The 24,552-nt window shown below is 49.8% G+C and overlaps 1 protein-coding gene across 7 annotated transcripts in view; it reads left to right on the top strand.

Annotated features, from left to right (window-relative positions):
* ZNF644 (zinc finger protein 644) overlaps positions 1-24,552 on the top strand; it is a 1,204,777-nt gene that overhangs the window by 546,447 nt on the left and 633,778 nt on the right. For 4 of the 7 annotated variants that reach the window (XM_069641770.1, XM_069641774.1, XM_069641769.1 and 1 more), the window contains exon 4: positions 11,343-11,547. The exons of the other annotated variants lie outside the window; for them this stretch is intronic. The gene's annotated coding sequence lies outside the window, so the exon portion shown is untranslated. The remainder of the gene's footprint in view (positions 1-11,342; positions 11,548-24,552) is intronic. 7 annotated transcript variants of the gene reach the window in all.

Genomic DNA, 24,552 nt, shown 5'->3' with positions numbered 1-24,552 from the left:
TATGGAACTCTATCTAGGGTTTTGAGAAGCAGTGATTCGTCATCACAGTCCTCCTTTGTCACAATCCGACTGTCTCTGGCACAGTCTGTCCCTCTCTACCCCGCCAAAGCCTCCTGTATCACTTAATCAGTCGTTTCCTTTCCCCAACCATTGCCATCTATCTCATAGCTGTATTGTTCAGCAAAAAGCATTACATCACTTCCTTCCGTATTCAAAATATCTCACTTCCCTAAGGGAATCCCTCGTAATTCTAGTTTGAGACTGACCTGGGTCCAAAGCCCAATGCATACAAAGTTATCTTCAACGAGACAAGCTATGGGTGCTTTATACAAACATCCAAATTTTAAATAGCTTTCAGTATGTCTTGGTATACTCTGGCATTTGGGTTATCCCATAGCCTAATCCAATATACAACTTCTAAAGGGGGTGGTGGGTGAAACAATCCTTGATAGACCAGTCCGATCTCCAGGGATGGGCATGCATCCTGAGATCCCTTCGACTGTGAAACAAGGCTTCCAAGGAAGGCATGGTCAGCTATAGTCACTTTTGGGTCCGAAAGGTAGAGTAACAGATAAGCGTACACAGAAATTTAAGTAGAGAAATCTTTCATAACCATCCCTTTAATTCTATTATGAGACCTGCTTTGAAGAGGGGGGGGGGTGTTTCTAAAGCTAAAATAAAGTGGGGATAACGGACAGCCTTGTCTGGTTCCGCGTGATAGAGGAAACTATTTGGTAAAGGTGTTATTGATACAAATTCAAGTTGAGGGTGTAGAAATATGTAAGGGAGATGTAAAGGGAGATGAGTTTGGAAAAGGTGCGACTAAGCACATGGGATTCAAATAGAAAGTTTTATTTACATTGAGTCGATTAGCAATTACTTTAGCCAAAATGTTAGTCGGAATTTATTGCTATGGGACGATCATTTTTGACTAACAAAGGATCTTTGTCTGTTTGGGGAGCATAATTAGTAGAGCTTCTCCAAAGGATCCAGTGCTGCAATGAATATAAAGTTCAAGGAGTTTAGGGGAGAGTATGGTAGAAAAGGAAAGATAAAAATCAACATCAATTAGTTCCTGGGGCTTTGCCAATTTTAAGGTCCAAGATGTTTTTTTGGATTTCTTGTAATGTAATGGGGGGCCTCTAAACAGGAATAATCTACTGGATTATTGATCATGTTCTTGTTTGAATGTAATGCAATTAGCACAACACTGGGCTCCTTTAAGAATTGCTGTATTTGCAAAAAGATTTTCTTGAACGAGAGCAAAACAAGGTGATGGGCCCACCTAAATGCCTCAGGAAGATGTGTGTGTGAATCAGGGGTAACAATTTCAGGTTACAAGCAACGAGCTAGAAAGTCACTTGCCACCTCAATTATAAACCTACTCCCAGCACACCATTTTTTACTAGCCAAGAGTCAATTATCACTAGCCAGTGATGACTGCCAAGATTGTACCCTGTGTGAATGATGAATGTTTAGCGGTAGAAGCTCACATTGACAACGCGTGTCTGCTTTGATAATAAAACAGGTGGAAGCCGAAGGTGGAAAGGACTGGGAAGTAATTTGACCAATCTGCAGGTGAGGGTCAGAGGTTCAATAGAAAGTATATGGGAATTCTCTGGCACAGAGGCCCGATGTCAATCAACGAAAGTTTGGCTGTCTAAGGTCCTGGCGTCTGGGGTTTTGCACCTTTTGCCAAAGTGGCACGGTGAGCGTTACGCTGCTGGATGCAGAATAACGCGAAGCGTGTGCTGCTCTTCGGGCCTGGTTTCAATAGCCTCCAAAGTAATCCCAGGTAAGTATTCCTCCCCAGCCCCACCAGAGTAAAAAAATAGTCCCTAGATAAAATAGTCCCTTCCAAGCCTCTTTTGGCTTGGAGCTCTTGCAGCATGGTCTGCATCAGTTTGCAGCATGGTCTGCATCAGGTAAGTCTTAATCTGAGCCTGGCGACTATGGCGCCAGGACTGACTCTCCATATGAGCCTGGCGCCATAGGCGCCAGGACTGCACCCAAATAGCCCCTAGCAGGGGTTTCTGGGCTTGCTTGGGGTAACTTGATGCCTGCTTCCAGGGTTGCTGGACTTGGTCTGGGTCCCCGGGGGTAGGAATCATGACAGCACCCACCGCCCCCCCTTGCCCCCCAAGGCCCCTCCTAAAGTCGTTCTTCCCTGTGGTTTCAGTTTGTCTGGAAAATTTCGGTGGAATGTTTTCACCAATCTGGGTGCATGAACATGGTCACTAGGTTCCCATGACCTTTCCTGTGGTCCGTAACCTTTCCACTCGGTTAAATAAAAAAGGTTTGACTATCAGCTTGGAGTCCAGGATGTTCTTAACTTCAATTTCGGGTTCTCCGTCTACAAGTATGGGGTCTGGTGGCTTGGTTAGTCTTGTCCCTGGTTGTACTGGCTTCAAAAGTGACACATGAAAGACGGGATGAATTTGCATATTAGCAGGTAAGTCCAACTTGACAGCCACCGGGTTGATAATGGCCTTAATAGAGTAAGGTCCTAAATATCTGGGGTTAAAGGTCCGTGTTCCCTTTAGAGGTATATGTTTTGTGGCTAACCATACTTGGTCCCCTATTTGGTATTGTGGAGAATCACTTCTATGCCGATCAGCATCTTTCTTGTATTTTTCTTTTGCCCGTTTTAAATGTGTAGTTGCTTCCTTAAAGGCTTGTGTAATCGTAGCGTGCAGATGGTCCACTGCGGGCATTTCTAAGGGTTGGGGTGAGTCAAGGTCTGAGGTTCGAGGATGGTGCCCATATAAGGTATAGAAGGGGCTTTGTCCAGTTCCAGAGTGTACTGAATTATTGTATGCATATTCGGCGATCCAAAGAATGTCTTTCCAATTACTCTCCGTCTGATGTAACATACAACGCAGGCATTGTTCGAGAGTCTGGTTGATCCTCTCCGTTTGACCATCGGTCTGGGGGTGGTGACTGGTCGATAACCTCACATCGATTTGCGCCAATTGACAGTATTTTTTCCAAAAATGTGAAATGAATTGACTGCCCCGGTCAGAGACCAACACGGACGGAAATCCATGTATGCGAATAATGTTTTCGAGGATCTCCTTGGCCAAGATTGAAGCAGAAGGTAATCCCTTTAAAGGAATAAAGTGGGCCATCTTGGAAAAAAGATCCACAATAACTAGAATGGTTTTAAATCCATTGCATGGGGGTAGATCAGTAATAGTCTAATGATAAGGTGTGCCATGGTGTAGGCGGAATGTCTAAAGGTTGTAAGAGTCCAGCTGGTTTTTTCTTTTGACTTTTGTTTTGTGCGCAAATGCCACAAGACATCACAAATGATTTAATATCCTTTCGCCAGGTGGGCCACCAGAATTGTCTTTTAATTTTAGCTTCAGTTTTTGCAATACCTGGGTGCCCCTCCATTAGGGTATCATGATAACTGGAAATGACTAGCTCTTGTAGTTCCTTGTGTGGCAGAAATAGCCGCCCCTTGGTAATAAGGCAGATCATTGGTGACAGAGTAGTCCGGGCCTTTCTTTACCCAGTCCTGCAAGGCTGTAGGATCAAAGAGTTGCTGGATCTTTACCTGAATGTTCTCTAGTGTCCGTAGAGTAGTCATGCCAAGAATCCTTTGTTCGGGAATTATAGGTACTGGTTCTGGGTTCACTTCTGCCTCTCCCATCCCTATTCGGGATAAGGCATCTGCTTTACCATTCTTACAACCTGGTCGATAGGTTATCACGAAATCGAACTCTGCAAAGAACAATGCCCATCGGAGTTGACGTGGCGATTGGGCCTTGGCTGTCTTTAAATACTGTAAGTTCCAGTGATCGGTGATCACAGTAATGGTATGCCTGGCACCGAGAAGATAGTGCCGCCAAGCCTTGAAGGTGGATTTAATGGCTAATAACTCCTTATCGGTAACCGCATAGTTTAACTCGGTTGCCGAGAACTTTTTTGGACCAAAATGCTACTGGGTGAAGCTGGCCAGTTTCAGGGTCCTTTTGAGACAAGACAGCTCCCATGGCTAGACTGGATGCATCAGTTTCCACGATGTATGGACGTTCAGGGCACGGGTGCTTTAATACAGGTGCAGACGTGAATTTCGCTTTCAACTCTTGAAAGGCATTTTCAGCTTCTTCAGTCCACATAAAGCGTTTATTTTTTCGCAAGAGTGCTGTGATGGGATGTACAACATGTGAAAAATCCGGGATGAATCTGCGGTAGAAATTGGCAAAGCCAAGCATACTTTGTACTCCTTTAACTGAACTTGGTGATGGCCACTTAAGGATTGCGTCCACCTTTCGTGAGTCCATTTGGACTCCTCTTGGGGTCAGGATAAACCCAAGGAATTCAACTTCTGTGGCATGAAAAACGCATTTTTACAGTTTTGCATATAGTTTGTGCTGGCGCAATTTATCAAGGACTGCTCAGACGTGCTTCACATGGTCAGATTCTGAAGAGGAGTATACTAGAATATCATCGATATACACGACAACACAAACGTCAATGAGTTCACAAAGGACATCGTTCATGAAGTATTGGAAGGCTGCAGGTGCATTGCACAACTCGAAAGGCATCACCTGGTATTGGAATAACCCATACTTATTGCGGAAAGCAGTCTTCCATTCGTCGCCCTCTTTTACACGTACCAGATGGTATGCCCCCCGGAGATCTTATTTAGTGTATATGCAAGCGTCCTTCACTTGGTCTAGTAGTTCAGGGATCAGAGGCAATGGGTATCGGTTCTTGTTATCTGGTTCAATGCGCGGTAGTCTATGCATGTTCTGAGGTCACCTTCCTTTTTGGGCACGAAGAACAAAGCTGAAGATGCAGGGGATTTAGATGGGCGAATAAAGCCATTGGCAAGGTACTGGTCTAAGTATTGTCATAGGTGAAGGTTCTCGGGTTCCGTAAGGGCATAGATCCTGCTACAAGGGGGTTGTGCACCGGGTTTGAGATCGATTTGGCAATCTTACGATCTGTGAGGAGGTAAGGTGTTTGCCTGTTCTTTTTGGAAGACATCCTGGAATTCTTGGTATTCAGGAGGTAGTTGCATGACTGCTGTGGTTACTGTGGCCAGGCCTGCGTTCAGACTTTTCTTTGGGTTACAGGTTTGCGCACAATTCGGGAAGGTTATTCTCTTCTCTCGCCAATCAATATTAGGATTGTGTTTCCAACCAAGGTATCCCCAGTATTATTTGAAACTGTGGGGCCTTGATTAGATCAAACACAATAGCCTCTCGATGCCCATCCGGACCCAATAATGTCATCTCTCCGGTGGAATGAGTTACAGGCCCAGAGGCAATTTCAGTTCCATCGACTGTGGTGATGACATCTGAGGTGGTTTTTCGGCAGAGAGGCAGATTCATCCTGGAAGCCAATTCGTAGTCCACATAGTTTCCTATGGCCCCGCTATCAATGTATGCCCTTACTGCGTGAATACGCGATGGCTGACCTGGATCTACGAGGAACATTGGTATGATGAAATGCGAGGTCTGAGTATCCTTCAAGCTCCGCAAGCAGACCCCTACGCTTGTCGGGTGTGGTCGTTTCCCGAGTCTGACTCCATATGGCTTATCAGCAGCTCCTACCACCTTCTTGGGTGGTTTTACAGGGCAATCCCGTAGAAAATGCCCAGAAGTTCCACAATATAGACACAATTGCATTTGCCGTCTCCTTTCTCTTCCCTTCTGGGTTAAGGGTCCTTTAACCCCTTCGATTTGCATGGGTTCTGAAGCATCTGCTCTTTTGGGGTTAGCGTGGGTTTTGACCAACACCCTGTTCTCAAACTTGGCTCGATCAGCCTTTCTGTTCTGAATTCTGTGATCTAACTGGACCACCAAGTCTATATATTCAGCGCAGTCTTGAGGTGGGTTCACGACTTGAGCCTAGACATCCTTGAGTTCTCCTTGAAGCCCTCGATGAAATAACGTGTTTCGTTTTACCTCGGGCCATCCAGTTTCCACTATAAACCTATTAAAGGTCGCGATGTAAGATCGAAGGTCCTGGTTACCCTGTCGTAGGGACAAAAGTTTGTTATCCAGGGCCTGTCCTTGGGAGTGCCGGGCAAATAGTCTTTCCATTCTCGTTTGAAAGCCCTGAAAATCCAGAAGAATTGGATCATCCTGAGTAACTAGTGGAATTGACCAATCGGCTGCACTGCCGCTGAGATATGACAATACAAAGGCTACCTTGGCTTGATTGTTTGGGAAGGCTCCAGGTCTGCATAAAAAGTGCGAGCGGCATTGGTTCATAAACACGGCAAACCTTTTGGGATCTCCAGCAAAGCTTTCGGGTGGAGCTAATGGAATATTTCCAGATAGGTTTATTTGCACAGGGTTACTCGTTAACACAGGAGCTGGATTTCCCGAGGAACCAGGTAGGGGTGCTTGTCCAGCCTGGCTTTGCAATAGTTGCCTAGCAAGGTCATCAGTTCGCTCCTTTGACAAAATCAGTTCTCTCCTAAGGGCATTGGTTTCTTGACGGGCGGAATGAACTTCAGCCCTCAGTTCCCCTAGTAATTGGGCCAATTGGTCAGTCTGAGGTATCCATAACGCCCGGGTGGGAATTTGTAGGTAGGCTTCGCGTTCTGTTACGCTCACCTGGCTCCCACAGAGGCGTCGATCTGGACTCGACAGCTGCGGTCTCCACCAATGTGACGCATAGGACCGAGGTGGCGGACTGGACTGGCCCACCTAGCTTCGTTTGTTTGGCCCGTAGGAATATTCTTCTGCAAATGGAGAAAGGGAATTAACCACCCGTGGGGTTCAGCCTAAATCCTCCCACCCCGCTGTTCACCCCACTGATCACCTTGGATGTCCCCTCTTATAGTCTCACCTGATGGTTTGAAAAGATTTGCTCTCCTTCCTGCATTGAGCACAGGGACGCGTAGATAACCAGTTGCTTCAATGGCTCGAAGGAATTGGTGAGTTCCAGAACAATATTGACTCGGATATTCCCGGCAAGACGCCGTAAGTATGTAGTTCGTAAGAGTTCAAATGCCTGACTTTCACTCTTGTCCGATTCCTTTCAGGTTGCAGCTTGACCCTACTGAAGAGTTCCTTGTGGCAACCGGTAATATTCTGGTAAGGATTTGTATTATCCAACACAGTTCGATAAAATAATGTCCCTATGTAACCTGTTGCTTTCTCCCTTATTCAGGCGCTGAGAAAAGTATGAAGTCTCAGTGAATAATGCCTCCGGCGGTAAAATCAGGTAAGTTTTTTGTGGTGAGGAGGGTTCCCTGTGTTTGTCCCTTTGGTTCACCTTGTTGTACTTTTGTTTCCCTTTAGGGGCCGGGGATTCGGCTAGGATGCAGTGGAAACTGTGCTTACCCGTGAAGAGGAATAGTACCCCCGGTGGTGAAATCAGGTAAGTCTATGGGGGGTATTCCTCTGTGTATTCCCTTGGCTCACCTTGCTGTTCTTGTCTTCTCCTTAGGTGCCGGAGTGCGGCTGGAACATGCAGGAGGATGCCGTGGAATGTGAAGATGCTGCGAAGGCCGGTGAGTTCAGCGCGGCACTGCAGCAGGCGAGGCGACGCACATAAAATAACTTCTTTCTTCCAGCTCGAAGGCGCGATGGATCGGGAATTCAGGTAAGGATCAAAGGTATTGCTCTTGTTCTAACCTTTTCTCCTTCTTTCTCCCTTTTTTCTAGGAGCTCCAAACTCGAGGCGGGCGTGGCAGAATACTGGATGCAGACTTGCAGGCACGGTGAGCGTTACGCTGCTGGATGCAGATTAACGCAAAGCGTGTGCTGCTCTCCGGGCATGGTTTAAATAGCCTCCAAAGTAGTCCCAGGTAAGTATTCCTCCCCAGCCCCACCCGAGTAAAAAAAAATAGTCCCTAGAGAAAATGGTCCCTTCCAAGCCTCTTTTGGCTTGGAGCTCTTGCAGCATGGTCTGCATCAGGTAAGTTTTCTCCATATGAGCCTGGTGCCATAGGTGCCAGGACTGCACCCAAATAGCCCCTAGCAGGGGTTGTTGGGCTTGCTTGGGGTAACTTGATGCTTGCTTCCGGGGTTGCTGGACTTGGTCTGGGTCCCCGGGGGTAGGCATCATGACATTATCGCCAACAATTAAACATATGATAACAAAAGAAATATGTGAAATACAGTAAATGAGCAGGTTTATACATAGGGATGTTAGCCAAGTCTCCTGATATAAAGATAGTCCAAGTGAGGCGAATATTAGAAAGGATCTGGGAAACGCAGGAGTGGGGAGAGACCAAGAGAGCGCAATTGGTCATTACAATAATTACTAATGCATAAGAATTCATAAACAAGTGAACAGTATGTATGAATAGGAAGTCAAGTAATCGTTCAGAGCTGCCATAAGAAGGAACAAGACAGTTCACTATAAATCAATGAGCTGGATGGATCAGAGTCAATGAGCGTTGTGCAGTGGGCCATATTGAATTGGGATATATCAAAAGGGCAACCAGGATGAGCACATGACTGGATTAGAAAAAGAAGATACAGAATTATTTGGTGGAGGATGGATCTTCAGGGTCAAAATGCTTCAACACAGAATCTGGATTTATCAGTTTTTCTGTATTCTGAAATACGCTAGCAGTAGGATTGAGTTCAGTTCTGTTTCTGGTGTGATGGAGTTTTCCAGGCTTGAATTTATGTCGACACGATAAATTATAAGCATGTAGAGGAAGCAGAGTAGTTGAAAGCTTGTATGGTTGATTCATCAGGTAGAGTATTCATCTCGGAAGAGGGATTTAATGAGGACATGGAGGTCATCTGGATTCAATAATTATTTGGTGATGCTGGAAATGCATCGGAGGGACAGGGCCTCCGTATCCTTGTCTTTTACTGCTTTTTATCTTGTGTTCTGTCGTGTTTTCTGCACAGGAGTTCATGTGGGACTCCTGGCGGTGCAGCTCTCTTTTGGTTTGGTGAACGGACCCGTGGGATACCCTTATGGCACCCATGGGTGGGGCTACAACCCTGTGCCCCTAGTGTATGTTTTTGGGCACCTGTGGGTGGCCCGCAGAGCAGGGTATGGGCTGGTGGCAGCTCCATGCTGAAATTGACAGGTGCGCGGATTATCCTCCATTTTGGGATACCCTGGCCCTGCCATTGGGATCCGTTGATTCCTGATGGAAAACAAGATGGCCCCTGTGGCCTCTTGCTTTCTATTCCCCATTACCTTGTTTTTCCAAAGTCCTGGGAAGCCCTGACTCTGTCCCTTCCCTCTGACTGACTGTTGGGTGGAAGTGCCTTATATGGTGTTGTTGTGAAGGCCCGGCCAGACTTGCTGGAGCCTTCCCTGTGATGTATGCTGTGGGTACCTCCTGTGGGTGGGACCTGGGTGAATAGAGTGTGTGACGAATATGCATTCTGTGTTGTGGGTGTCTAGTATTTGGTGGTTGACACAATGACTGAGACAACCCTGCCCAAAACCAGTATGAATGCAGCTTGGAGTGTTGAATGGCTCGGTACTTGTCCCAATACACAACTTGTTGTGAGTGTCTGGAGAGAAGTGAATGGCCTGAATACCTTGTGTGCCTGATTGGCTGCCTGCCTGCATGAATGCCCGTAGTCGTGATTGGATGCTTGAGTGTGACCCAGCGGAATGAATGGGAGATCAACAGTATATCTGGGGACCTCTCACTGCTAGGAATCGTGTTCAGAAGCTGAAGTCCACTACGACAAGTAACTGGAGTAACTGACGCTTGACCTTGAAACCCTGCTGGACGAGAAGAATTGCTGTTGCTCTCCTTCGCAATCTGAAAGCTGCTTTGCTCTCAAGGACTGACCCAGAGAGGACCTGGCAAGGCGCCCTCTTCCTGAGCTACGAGGGGCCATCGTGCACAGCTGACTTTTGCCAATGCTCCCTGGTAGACAGACCTTTGACAGGCTGCCGAACTGATAGGGGGACTGCTGCGGAACTCCAAGGAGAAGCACTTGGACTGTTGTCCGCCACTGTCGACCACCGTGGCTCCCGCCTGAAAGGGAGGCACTCGAGAAGGATCGGTCGGCGCATCGTCGGAGAACTCTACTCCACCAGGTTCATTTGGGGGGGGGGGGGGTAAAACCTTAATAGGAAGAAGTGAGACTATTGAACATATGGACTGGGCTTGTGCGATATACCTTTCTTTGCCGGTTGCCCAGGTTGGGGGGGGGGGAAATCTTCAAACAGAACTTGGTCTATGTTAACCGGGCGAGTATTCTGCCTACTGTTTCTTGCGTTCCTTCCTATCTCTATTGCTGGTTTCCACGTTCTTAATCTGTGACATTTTAACCATACAGTTGAGGCACTTTAATGAGATTTGATAACATTGGTGGTACCACTTTAGAATTGTATATATTTATCATTATTGACTTCCAAGTACAAAGTGCGTTATTGTGATCGTGTACATACCCTTGGACATTCCTTTGTGGGGGTTCGGGGACTACACTGTACTTAAGAACCAGCCTGCATCACCTCCTGAGAAGCTAGGCCTTGATTGCTCGTTCATTGCTACTGTAATAGAGAATCTCGGCTGGGGTCTTCTGTGCCTCTCCTCTACCATATAGAGCGCGGAAGTACAGATACCCCCTACCAGTCTTTACAGCCACCAGGCAGAGTAATAAGCCTTCTTGCTGGTTCTAGTGGACTGTATTTAATATCCAAGTTCTTTAGTCCGCTAAGAAATCTCTTCCTTTTGTCTTGTGTAGCTTTGAAGAAGGGGAAATATTTGGTTGCCTAAAATTTAGAGGTTTCTGTCATGCTTGTTGATGTCATAACAGGCCAGAAATAATAGGTCTGATTCTATGTGCCTGTTGAAATCGGAGGGTAGGTGAGAAGGTAATATTTAAAATGTTTGGGAGCCAATCAGTAAGAAATGTGATGGATCATTTAGTTCAGCGTTCTCTGGAACCCCATCAATTTTTATATTGTCCCTCCTATTTGTCTTCAAGGTTGGCCATTTCAACTTCTAAATGCTGAATTTTATTGTGCATTTGTTCCAGGCCTTCTAATCCATCTTCAGAGAATGACACGCACTCTTCAACCTCTGATAGTCTGGAATGTATTGTTTTAATGTAATTTTGAAAGGAGTTGAAGTCATCCAGATTTATTAAGGACCTGGAATCTAGAACTGAGACGGATGACTGAATGCTAGAGAGTTTAAGTTAGATTTTACCTTGCCTATTAATATTAGACGAGTCTCCATATGAGATTTTAAGCAGCCATTTTTAGCCCAATAAAAGGAAGTTCAGTACATTTTATCAAGAAAGCTAATTTCCTTTAATCTCCTTTGAAATTGGAAGTAAAGGCTGTAATACCAGTGCCAGTCACTGGATGTTGGGCAAGGGTGGCCTACATGGAAGCAGCGTTCTCCTGTAACGTGTGACACTGCTTCCTTTCCTCAGGGGGTGTGGCAATATGTGCAGTCACATCATCTGGAAGGTGGAGGCGGAGCAGCAGAGCGACTCAATCCATGCTAGCAAACCAGAGCCCCAAACCCGCTGACTCCCTCCGGCTTGCTGAACTGGATCGCTGCAGGTGAACAGAAAGCAGGCCCACTCCAGCACCAGTCTGAAACGGGTCAGAAGAGAGCGCTGTTCCTACTTAGAGGTAAGCTGCAGCAGCGTACTGGAGAATGGCAACAGACTTGCAAATGAAATGCACTGTAGCATTTCAGATCATGTTGGCTGCAATTTATGAGGAAATATAAAGGTGCTAAATCATGTAATTAATGGAAAATGGCCAGAATTGTAGGCTCAGTCTATGAGCTAATGTTTCATGTGGCCATTTTGTGTAGTGTGCCGACCCACCACCCTCTCCTCCCCACCCCCAATACTCTTTTCTAAGGTTTTCCATCCTCGCTATATTCCAGAACAACTCCCTATTCTGAGTCAAAAGCTGCTTTGGTCTCCTTTCTCTTCATCACACTGGAGTTTGTGGTACAGATCGAGATGGAAATAGTGCACGAGACGACTACAACAGAATGAGTCTGGAATGTTTCAAAGGAGGCTAGACACTGAAAGCTTAAAAGGTACTGAATGGCAAATTGGGTATACAGCTGTAACAAAATGCAGAAATTCTATGTACAGATCCATATGCAAACTTGCATAGTTGGATCGGTACATGGAATTTTCTCCCTTTTTAGGTTTGCTGATTATTTTTTTTTAATGCCTTTTTATTATTTTCAACATATGAACAAGAACTACAAAGCAAACCATCCCCATCCAGATGTTCTCAGATTTCTAATTGCATACCATATTCCTGTTCACCAGTTGGTCTAGTTTCTTAATAGTCCCTCCTCAAACGCCATTTCACTCCTGACTCACCCAGTTTTTTTGGCTAGCTCCCTCTTTATGAAAGAAAATGCTACATTAAAGAAAATATTCTGATCACTTAAATTCCACGTTCGACCACATCCCTAACAATGCCCCCCCCCTGGGTTCCAGATCGGTTTTGCCTTCTAGAATTCCCTCTTCACCATATGCCGGAATCATAGTGCAACCGCAGACCATATGAAATAGTTACTTTGTCTCAGACACATTTGGGGCATCTGTCTCTATCCCCGCCCTCCCCTTTCCATTTTCCATGACTGCTCCTTTGAATAATCTATTCTATGCAAAAATGTTAACTGCACGAGTTTTAATTTTCGCAGAAATTGTCACTTCCCAGTGGTACTATAATGCATCATTCCAGCCCTCAGCATCTATCTCCGCCAAGTCTCCCTCCCATCTTTGATTCCTCTCCTCTAGCCGTCAGGTGGAGTGGAAGGCTATTGCCTTCTATAGATCTGAGATTTGTTTTGACACCATATGCCCATCCTGAATGTTTTTTATCCAATGGGAGTCTTGAGGTGTCTGCCTACAACCAGTTGCAGATATTTATAGTGTTGGTCTGTGTTGCTTAATACCTGTTCATCTTTAGGCTACTGAAACAATTTCATATCTGGGCCTTTGAGTAAATATCCCATCACTGCTGTCCCGCTGGCCTTCCATTGTTCCTCCCACGCCTTTGTTTTGCTGCAGAGGCCTTGAAGTGACATCCTACGTCCCCCCTCCTGCAAGCAATCCCATTGGCCACTGTCCTGCTTATTCTGGCCATAGGGGACTGGCAGTCTTTAGCCACCCCTCATTCAAAGGCCCATTTCGAAGGCCCCTGTCTGCTCTGTCGGCTGTCAGTACGCTGCCTGCCTGTTGTATTACACTGTTTCTCCCTCACCCCCAGTTGTATGCATGCGATGCATGTATGCCTGCCTGTTGTATTTTGCATTCCCCCCCGTTATATGCCTGTAATGCCTGCATCCCTGCCTGTTGTATTTCACTGATCCCCTCGCCCCCCTGTTTTCAGGTGATGCCTGTATGCTTGAATCCTTCTACTTGCTGTCCGCCCTCTCCTGCTATCCCCCCTGCATCAACATTTCCTCCCTGCCCACTGTGGGAGTTTGTATTGACATATTATGGTGACGCCATCTCTGCCTTGTTGCTGATGCTTTTTCACTTTTGGACTCATGTGACTCATGTTGGTTCACCCACCTCAAATCTCGTCGTTCTTATGCTGAACTTCCTTAAGCATCACGTAATCTTGACCTTGAATCATGCTGTGCCCATCTATGACTTGATTCCTGGCCTGCACTTGCTGTTCTCTTCCAACATTGTGTTTAGTATTGACCTCTGCAACTTGATGTGCTCTCCACTTGGTTATGTGCTCTATAACACTGTATTTCGCCAGCTTCGTTTCTTCTTCTTTCACCACTTTCACTGCTTCTCAGTCTTCTCCCCATCTTTTCCCTCTCTCCTCTCGCCCCCCTCCCCTCACTATATTCTATGCACTTACCATATCAGAATTTTTGTCGGACCTAGTAAGATAGTTGCTTGTTATGTTCCTCTGCCTGACCCCTCCACCGCCTCCCCTTTAGTCAATCTACAGCACTACCAGAAATGTCATACAGCCTAGTACGATAGTCACTTGTTTTGTCACTCCACTCCTCATCCACCCCCCCCCATTTCACCTTTTGTCATTCCCCTGCACCTACCAGAAATGTCGTCAGGCCCAGTATGATAGTCGCCGTCTGTCTCATCTCCTATCTCCCCCTCCCTCCCCTCCTTATTGTCAAAGCTCTTGCACTTACTTTCCCGTCCCCTTTCCTCCATACTTTTGGGACATTCCGTCCTGTGGGACGGGACCGGTGCACTTCTGTAAAAAAAGCATCAAATTGAAAATGTGTCCTTCTCTTTTCACACAGGGTACCGCACACGGCTGTAACCCCGCCCTCCTTAGCTGCGCCCCGCGCATCGCCCTTCAGTCCTTTTCTCAACGTGGTCAGGGCTGGACGCACTAGCATCACCGGGATGACCTTTTCTCTTTCTGGTTATCCTTCTCTCCTGCTCTGGTTCTGCGGTTGCGTTGTCCTCCGTCTATGCCGGAGCGTCTGGGATTTTCCACTTGTTCCTCTTGCGAGCTCACTTCGCTAGGGCGGATTCCCACTCTGTTTGGAGTGTCTACGACCGGATCACTATTGGGACTCGTGTTTCTTCTGTGACTCACTTTCGATCCGGGCACTTCAGCGTCGTCTTCGCATGTGGGAGGAAATCTTCCAGAAGGTTCCATCTCATTTCCAACTCTTCAATGACGGAAAGAAGAGACGCCCGGTAAGTTCTTTACTTTTCAAGGCACCCCGGCCGTGGGACTCCTTCCCGGGTCCTCCAGGTCCGGGAGGGGCTTCATAAGCTCTACTACCGGGGTTATCCCTGAAGTGCCTCTCAGGCCTAATAGGCGTACCGAGGTTTTCTCTGAGGGTCTCTGCGAGGGGCCTGCCTGTACCGGATCACGATCCAAGGTTCACCGATAAGGTGCTAATAGCCAGCCTAGTCGTGCTGAGGCATATTGGGTACAGGAGTTTGCTCTGAGGTCTCCTTGTTAGGAGCTTCCCGCACAGACACTGGGGTGCGCCCTGAGGCCTCTCTAAATGCTTTCTGTACCGAACCACGGTTCGAGACCCCTCGGGGGAGCTATTAAGACCGGACTCTGTTCCGAGGTTCCTCTTCACAAGGCTAAGGTGTGTACCAACAGAACTGAGAGGCCTGTTAAGGTCTTGTCTGTGAGGTACATTCCTCATCTTTCCTGCACTTGCAGTGTTACCGGTTCTGTTGAGGGGGCACAGGGAGAGGTCGTCGACCGTAACTCCTCTGTTACCGGCTTTGCCGAGGTTCCTCCTTTGGGGGCTAATTTAAGGGACAGGATGTCCAGTAAACATCCAAATCCCAAATTTCAGTCAAGTCCCCTGACCAGTCTGTGTAGTCGACTGCCTCATCGTATGTGATGCAGTTCTCCTCAGATGATCACAAAATGGTGGGCGTTCCCACGTGGTCTACATTTTTGATTCTTCCCTCACACCCACGCTATCGTCGGAGGGTGCTGGGAACCTTCTTTTTGGTGGACAACCTTTTCCACACAACAGTGTGAATCTGTTCCGCCCTTACTATGACTGGCGTGCTCAGATGCCACTACCACATTCGGTCTTGCTTCCTCTTACTTCGAGGGGATTGGGTCCTCCGACGTATTCCATAGCTATGACAGGTAATGTCCACAGCTGTGCTGCTTCGGAAAATCTTTGGCGTCTGCGTCGATGACGTTGATGCGCCGTCCCCGAGGACCTCCTTCGACGGCCGACGTCACCCGATGGGATAAGTAGGACGCATGACGCCCATAGCCTCAGTTCCGTTTTTTTCGCGAATGTGTTCGCTTCGTGAATCTCGGTATGCCTCGACTCTTTGGAGTTTGCTGTTTTCCATTCTCGGTTCGTTGAACCTGTTCGGTTTTGTGAAGACCTGTTCGTGGCGATGTCTACTTAGTCTTCAACCCCGCGTCCGGGCTTCAAGAAATGCGGGGACTGTGGGTCCAAGATGTCGGTCACAGACTCGCACGACGCCTGCCTCTGGTGCCTCAGGGAGGCACACGATACGGACGATTGTGTTGACTGCCAGTCGCTCACTGCAAAGGCCTTGCGGGAACGCAAGAAGAAGCTGTCGGTAGGCCGGGTGTCTAAGCCCCGGAAGTCGAGGTCTGCGGGGCTTTCGACAGATGACTCGAGGGGGCGACTCTCCGCGTCATCGTCGGAAGTCCAGTGGGTCTCCTTCCAGGAGTCGGTCTCGCCACTCCTTCGCCTCTTCGAGGCATTCCCGGAAGCGGCGGCATAGGTCGCTTTCCCCGTCCTCTTCCAAGGACTCGTCCTTATCCCTCCATGCAAGCGACACCGGAGGAATGGGCTTCCTTCGGGAAGCAGATGCTAGCGATTCCTGAATCGCAGGGCACCGGTCCGTCCGCGCCTCCGAGTGGGGTCGGTCGGCACCGGTCGAGAGACACCGCTCGTACGCCTTCAGGCTCGGGTGGTCGGCACGGCTCGCGGGGGAGGTCCTGCTCGGACAAGGGTAGCCGTTCTCGCCATGCCCGTTCCAGGTCGCGGTCCTCGACGCGCTCGAGACCGCGGGATCCTGTTCCGTCTTCGAAGAAGACGTCGACGTCTATGGCGTCGAGTTCGTCGACGATTTCTCTCGAGGCTCCGCCTCTGAGGGGGTCGTCGACGCCATCGGCGCCTAGGTCGTCGAGACACGCTCGGAGCTCCGGCTTCGAGGCCTGTGTCGACGCCGCCGATGCTGGTGGCGCTGCAGCTGACGTCGACACCTTTTCTGTCAACGCCGGCGCCAACTCGTTCGGCGCCCTTGACGCCTTTCGAGGCGCTGGTGTCGGAGGGGCCCCGTGGCACGGGGTTTGCCCCTGGAAAGGCTCTGGCTAAGGTCAGGCACTGCTTTGGTCCCCAGAGGTCTTCCTCTTCCCGCATGGAGTACATTTCAGAGGGTGATGAAGGCTCTGACGGCTTCGTTCGGGTTACGGGTCCGGATGAGCTTATCTCGGGCCATAGCCAGTTTGATGACCTGAGGCAGTCACTGCATGATGCCAGTGGACTGGACACCTCTCCGGAGGTGGAGTTTTGTAGGCCGGAACTCATGCCGATTCTTCATATCGGCGCCTTATGTCTCGGGTCACCGATTATTTGGGTTGGTCAGCTCCCCCAGGGGAGTTCGTTCAGGATGATCTCACGGACATCCTGGATCTCGGTCCCCCCACTGACCTGGTTTTGCCATTTCATATGGCTCTGCAGAGAAGGGTGGCGGCGGCTTGGACTGCTCCGGAGAGTCTCCTGGTAGTGGGCAAGTCTTTGTCACGAAAATACCGGTCAGCCAGTAGCGACCCCTGCTACTTGTCTAGGCACCCCACTCCGGAGAGTTTGGTGGTGCAGGCGGCTACGGCTCCGGCAAAGCAGGCGTCGTATCCTACCATCCCTCCGGATAGGGACGACAAACGTTTTGACGGCTGGGCGAAGAAAGTGTTTTCTTCGGGGGGTATGGCGCTTCAGGCGGCCAACTCCATATGTGCTTTGTCTCGTTTCACACACACTCTGTGGAACTGTGCTGCATTAGCGGCTGAACATATTCCCGAAGGGGACAAACGGGATGGTTTCCTTGCTATGGTTCAGGATGGCAAGGATGCCATGTGTGAGGCCGTTCAGTCGGGTTTGGACTTGGCAGATTGTGTCAGCCGGTCCATGGCAGCGAGCACCGTAATGCGCAGGTTTGTGTGGTTGCGTAAGTCTGGGTTCGCTCCTGATGTGCAGTCCTGGCTCCTCAACATGCCATTTGACGGTGAACACCTTTTTGGCATCAAGGCTGACGAGTGCCTTGAGAGGTTGCAGACCTCCAAAGCTGCAGCGAAGTCGTTGGGCGCTACAGTTCGCCAACCTCTGCCTTTTCGTCCTAGGGGACAGCAATGGAGGGGAGGTTCCTTTCGCTATTACTCGTCCTTCAGTAAAGCGAGGGGAGCTCGCGGTCCGAGGCCATCGTAAGAGTGCCAGAGGTGGAAACAAAGGTACTCGAGGTGCCAAGGCCGCTCGGGCAGTTGCCTCTTTGCCCTCAGGCAATGCCGCAGCCGCTACCACTCAGTCATGAGGCCAGTTCCCATGGTTCGCCGGTTGGGGGAAGGCTGGCGCATCATCTTGTAGAGTGGCAAGCCATTACTTCGGATGTGTGGGTTCTGTAGATCATAACCCACGGCTACTGTCTTCCTTTTCGGCAGAGGCCTCACGACAATCCACCAGGGAACCTCTCTTTGAAGAGTCCGGATCCGCTCCTTGCGCAGGAAATTCAAGCCCTGCTGGAGAAAGGCGCCATAGAACTGGTGCTTGTAGCGGAGAGGAACAAGGGATGGTATTCCCCTTATTTTTTGATTTCGAAGAAAGACGGGGGATTGACACCCATCATGGACTTGCGCGGTTTGAACAAACTCCTCAGGAAGGACAAGTTCAAGATGGTGACTCTTTCTCAAGTCCTCCAGGCCCTTCAACTTCAGGACTGGTTGGTGTCTCTCGACCTCAAGGATGCTTACTTCCATGTGCCGATCCATCCCAAGCACAAGAAGTACCTGAGGTTCGCGGTTGGCGACTCGCACTTTCAGTTTCGGGTCCTGCCGTTCGGATTGACCTCCGCCCCGAGGGTTTTCACCAATCTCATGGTGGTGGTGGCAGCGCATCTCAAGAAAGGGGGGATTCACGTCTACCCCTACCTGGACGATTGGTTGATCAGGGGGAGCTCTCCCGAGCAAGTCCTGGATCATCTGTCCGTCACTTGCCACTCCCTTCACAGGCTGGGCTTCTCCCTCAATTTAAAGAAGTCTCATTTGACACCAACGCAGCGGCTCCAGTACATCGGAGCAGTGCTCGACACGTCCCTGGGGCAGTGTTTTCCTCCTCAGGTGAGGGCTCTTCACATTCAGCAGATGGTGAACAAGTTTCAATTTGTCCAGGATCTCCCAGAGTCTGAGTTCTTGAGACTGCTCAGCCTCATGGCATCCTTCATTCTTCTGGTACCAGATGCTCGTCTGCGGATGTGATGTTTGTAGTGGGCACTCAAGCTCCAGTGGTCTCAGTCCTCCGGCAGGCTGTCGGACCCTGTTCAGGTGCCGCCCTCGGTAGCCCGGGACCTTCTGTGGTGGGCCGTCGAAGGCAATCTGATGAAGGGGGCCCCATTTTGGCTGCCCTGGCCGGAGGTGACGATCGTGATGGACGCATCCCTCACGGGATGGGGAGCTCATGCCAACAAGTTGACAGTCAGCGGTCGTTGGTCTCCGTCGGAGTCCAGACTCCATATCAATCTGTTGGAGCTGAGGGCCGTCGGGCTAGCTCTGAAGGCTTTTCTGCCGACTGTGCATGGAAATAGTGTCCTGATTTTAACGGACAACACGGTGGCCATGCATTACCTCAACAAAAAGGGGGGGCAGGGTCACTTCCGCTGTGTAGGGAGGCGATGCAGCTCGAGTTCTGGGCCATCCAGCAGGAAGTTTCGATCTCAGCGGTTCATTTGGCCGGAGACGACAACGCGGACGCTCTGAGCAGGCAGAGCACGATCTCTCACGAGTGGGAGCTGGCTCAGGAGATTCTCCTGGAGATCTTCGCCCTTGACCCCTCAAGTGGATCTCTTCGCCTCCAGTGTCAACAGGAAGTGCGAAAGGTTTTGCTCGCAGGAATTTCCTCCAAAAGGAGCCTTGGGAGACGCGTTCGTGGTGGAGTGGTCATTCCCACTGCTATATGCGTTTCCTCCAGTCCCCGTCATCCCGCAAGTGCTGCAGAGGTTACGGAGGTTCGGTTCCCGGATGATCCTCATTGCTCCGGCGTGGGCCCGGAGGACATGGTACCCGGACCTTCTAGACTTGTCCATCTGCCCTCCACGTCGTCTTCCCTACCGAGACGATCTGCTCTCACGGGAGGGGGGTCAGGTTCTCCATCCAGAGGTCAGATCCTCAATCTCCACGCTTGGCTTCTGAAAGGTTGAGGTATAAGGATTGGGACCTCCCTGAAGACGTGATGGAGGTGTTGCTCTCGGCCAGACGGCCGGCAACTAAGTCTCTGTACCGTTGGCGTTGGAGAAAGTTCTGCGACTGGTGCAGAGTTCAGAATGTGCATCCTTTTTGAATGCGACATTCCCATGGTTCTGTGTTTTTTGCTTTCTTTAGCCCACAGGGGCTTGCAAGTGGGGACCATTAAAGGTTATCTGGTGGCGCCGTCCATATTCAAGCGCTCGTCTGAAGAGTGTTCCTATTTTAAGAATCCTTTAATTTCGCAGTTTTTGAAAGGGCTCACTAATGTGTTCCCTCCGTCACCTTTTCTGGTGCCAGGTTGGGATTTGAACCTTGTTCTTAAGTTTCTTATGGGTGCTCCGTTTGAGCCTTTACATTCTTGCCCTTTGAGGCTGTTAGCTCTGAAAACTCTGTTTTTGGTTGCGGTTACTTCCGCTCGCAGAGTGAGTGAGTTACAGGCACCTTCAGTTAAGCCACCCTTCACTGTGTTTCTTAAGGACAGGGTTGTCCTTAGAGTTCGTCCTTCTTTTCTTCCGAAGGTGGTTTCGGAATTTCATTTGAGCCAGAAGGTTGTTCTTCTGGCGTTCTATCCTCCTCCACATCCTGGTAAGGAAGAGGAGAGGCTCCATAGGCTTGATCCTAGGAGAGCGTTGAGCTTTTATATTTCGCGCATGTCCCGGGTCAGAGTGGACGATCAACTTTTCATTGGTTACGCTGGAAAGCGTTTGGGACAAGCTGTGACGAAACGGACTTTGTCTCGTTGGATTATTTTAGCTATCTCCGAGTGTTACCGCTTGGCGTGTAAGGATCCTCCGGCTGGCTTGCAGGCCCATTCTACCAGGGGAGTGGCTGCGTCTACTGCCCTGCAGAGGGGAGTTCCTATTCGTCACATCTGTGATGCAGCCACCTGGACTTCAGTACATACTTTTGTACGTCACTACTCCCTTGATTCCATCAGAGGGCAAGATCTGGCCTTTGGCAAGGCAGTTTTCTATTCCGCAATTTGATTGGGCATGCTAAATTTGTATTCTAAATTCTTTCCCACCTCCTTGCTTGGTACTGCTTTGGGAGTCTGTCATAGATATGGAATACGTCAGAGGACCCAATCCCCTTGAAGTTACTTTCTTACTTGGTAACGTTCTTTCGATGGGATGGTCCGACGACATATTCCATATCGCTCCCTCCCTGCCTTCCCTGCCGCAGAATTTCTTTTGCGATTGCAGCTTGCGTTCCGCAATGCCTGGTGTGTCTGACTGGCAGAATACTGGTGGCACACGTTCTGGGGAAAAAACTATAACTGAGGCTATGGGCGTCGTGCGTCCTACTTATCACATCGGGTGACGTCGGCCGTCGGAGGAGGTCCTCGGGGACGGCGCCTTGACGTCATCGACGTAGACACCAAAGATTTTCCGAAGCAGCATAGCTGTGGACATTACCTGTCATAGATATGGAATACGTCGTCGGACCATCCCATCGAAAGAACGTTACCAGGTAAGAAAGTAACTTGTTCATCTGCCCCATTGGTCTATGTAGACCGGTGGGTGGCAGGCCCTCTTGGCAGCCTCTTCACTGCGTTTGTGGGGGTTATGATCCTCATAAGAGGCCTCTGCCCACTCCAGTGCCTAAGGTCTCGGCAGAGGATGCCGTTTTTGGGAAATTTCAGAGTCTAATGCACTCTGATCCCATGAGAGAGTACTTTAGGGGCCTTTTTAGAGAAATCTGCCCTCAGCCTCCATTGCCTGCCCTGACCGTTTCTGTCACGGCACCGGTTGCTCTGCCGGCAGCACCTCCTCTGCCTCCTCCGACTCTTCCACCACTGCCTTCCTTGTCACCGGTGGACAAGTCCTCATCAGAGTGCGATGCAATCTGACGCCTGTCGCGTCGCAGCCGGGGGACCCGGATGCTTTAGACGACCCCTTGGCAGATCAGGCTAGTGAAGACCAGCCCTGCTTAGTCAGAGCATTTCATGTCACTCCTGGACATACCTGTGCCTGAGGCACCCGCTCCGCAGGAGCGGGTGCTATCGGAGGTGCTAACCTTGTCTCCACAGGAGCGCACCGGCCTGTTCCTCCAGAGGGACGTCCTGGACAAGGCCCGCAAGGTCTGGGATAAGCCCCACAAATAAATAAAAGGATTGACGACCGTTACAGGCTTCACAGCTCTGAGGAAGTAGCCTTGGCGTCATGTCCGCTCCCGTCCTCGACAGTGGTAGTGGTAGTAGCCCGCCACTCTGCAATCTAAGCCTGCCTCTGCGACTTCCGCAGCTGCGGCCCAGGTTCTGTCCAAGGAGGACAAATTGCTAGATTCCTTGGGCAAGAGGATTTTTGCCAACTCTGTGCTGCATTTGTGTCAGGCTAACACAGAGCTAATTTTAGCGGCGGCAAATATGAAACTGGAGAGATTTGGCTGACTCCAAGAGTTCATTCCGGCAGACAAATTGGAAGGCTTCAAGGGCGGTCTGTCAGACGCCAAGATGTTGCACAGGATATGCTGGAGTCTGCTGCGCACCATGTCGACACTTCAGCTCATCTCTTGTCAAGCTTGGCTTCATGCAACAAAGTTTTCGAAGTAGGTCCAAGATAAAGTTTTCGACCTGCCTTTTGATGGCAAAGAGCGGTTTCATTCTTCGACGGATGACGAGCTCACCAAGACTAAGGTCAGCATGCAAACTGTTAAGTCTGTCAGTGCTAGTGAAGGCCCCAGTCAAAGCTCAGAGATCTACCTCCCAACCTCAGCCCTCCTCAGGCTTCAGAGGGTTCCAGGACTACAGGTCTCATAGGACTGACCCGCCGAGAGGTAACTCCCGTTGGAGACAGCACCGAGGTCGGTTTTTCTCTTGGTCTTCAGCCTCCACTTCAGGGACAGGTAGTCTCTCCGCCAAAAAGTCTGCAAAATTATATTTTTTTGGCACTCGCACGAGACTCCAGTGGGAGGATGAATCCTGTCTCATCTGGAGGCGTGGCAAACCGTCACCGACTACTGGTGGGTTTTGTCCATCGTTGGGGTGGGCTTCTGCTTGCCCCCTCCCCCACCCTTCAATCCTCCCTTTCAGCAGTCGGGGACACCCTCCCTCAAAGCCGAGGTCCAGAAACTTCTAGATCTCAGGGCGATAGAACCCATTCCCCTAGGGCATGGATGCACAACATATGGCCCGCGGGCCAGTTGCGGCCCGCCATGCCTTTTTGTCCGGCCCGCCAGCAACAAAGACTTTCCTAACGGAGGGCGGCCCGCAAGAAGCATCAGCTGCCCTCCATTAGGAAAGTCTTTGTTGTCTTCCGGGCCGGACAAAACACTGGCCCTCATTTGTTGAGTGCACACGAACCACGCAGCTCCTAGGAGCCACGTAGTGCGTGTGCTGCACCAATGGAGTGCCAGCACTACGGCTGGCGTGGCCAGTAAGGCTTGATGCCGGAAGGCATTTCAGCCTTGCCACGGCCAAGCCAGCCGTAGTGCCAGAAGCCTCGCCAGCGTTCCAGCACATCTGGTAAGTATACATGGTGGGGGGGGGGGGCTGTATGTGTGTGTGTGTGTGTGTCTGTCTGTCGCGGGTCCGTCCTGACTGAGTTTTTTGTTTTTGTATGTATGTTGAAATGTGGAGTCGGGGGGGTGGTGTGTATAGGTGTTTGTATTTGTATGTCTGCATTGTATGTTGAGATGCGGAGGGGGTGTGTGTGTGTGTGTGTGTGTGTGTGTGTCGGGTCTGCCTGAATGTGTTTGTGTGCAAGTGCAGTGTGTATTGAGATGCAGAGGGGGGGGGGGTGTGTGTCGGGTCTGCCTGAATGTGTTTGTGTGCAAGTGCAGTGTATGTTGAGATGCTGGTGGTGGGGTGGTGGAGTCGGGTCTGCCTGAATGTTTGTTGTTGTGTGCACATTCAGTGTATGTTGAGATGCAGGGGTGGGGCGTCCGGGTCTGTATGCATGCATTTAGTATTTATTTGTATTGCGCAACCTTGCCCAAGGGCTTACGGGCGCATGTTTATGGAAGTTACAAGTTGCAGATAATGGGAAACAGTATACAGGTACAGGTTATAAAGACATCAAAATCACTGGTTAACAGTTAGCATGCTTGCTTGTTTGGTGAGTTGGGAGTGGGGGGGGGGGTTTAGGTCTGTATGGATGCATGGTGTATGCTTGTGAGTTTGTATGGTGAGTTGGGGGCGGGGGTCTGTATGGGTGCATGGTGTATGCTTGTGAGTTTGTGTGCCGATTTGGGGGTGGGGGGTTCAGGTCTGTATGGATGCATGGTGTATGCTTGTGAGTTTGTATGGTGAGTTGGGGGTTCGGGTCTGTATGGTGTATGCTTGTCAGTGTGTGCTGAGTTGGAGGGGTGGGGGTTCAGGTTTGTATGGGTGCATGGTGTATACTTAGTTTGTATGCAGGGGTGGGGGGGTTGGGGGTCTGTATGAGTATGTATGTAGGTGCATGCTTGGTGGCATGGGGCATAGTGTTTGGTTGGGGGCCATGGGGCATAGTGTTTGGTTGGGGGCCATGGGGCATAGTGTTTGGTTGGGGGCCATGGGGCATAGTGTTTGGTTGGGGAGTGGGGGCCATGGGGCATAGTGTTGGCTTGAGGGGTGGGTGTCTTGGGGTATAGTGTTTGCATGAGGGGTGGGTGTCTTGGGGCATAGTGTTTGCATGACGTGTGGGTGTCTTGGGGCATAGTGTTTGCATGCAGGGTGGTTGTCTTGGGGCCTAGTGTTTGGTTGAGGGGTGG

This window comes from Ambystoma mexicanum, chromosome 1q (genome assembly GCF_040938575.1).
Source record: "Ambystoma mexicanum isolate Mex_15411 chromosome 1q, UKY_AmexF1_1, whole genome shotgun sequence".
NCBI classification, from domain to species: domain Eukaryota; kingdom Metazoa; phylum Chordata; class Amphibia; order Caudata; family Ambystomatidae; genus Ambystoma; species Ambystoma mexicanum.
The sequence above is the reverse complement of the archived record's forward strand: the minus strand, read 5'-3'. Positions and strand labels throughout refer to the sequence as shown.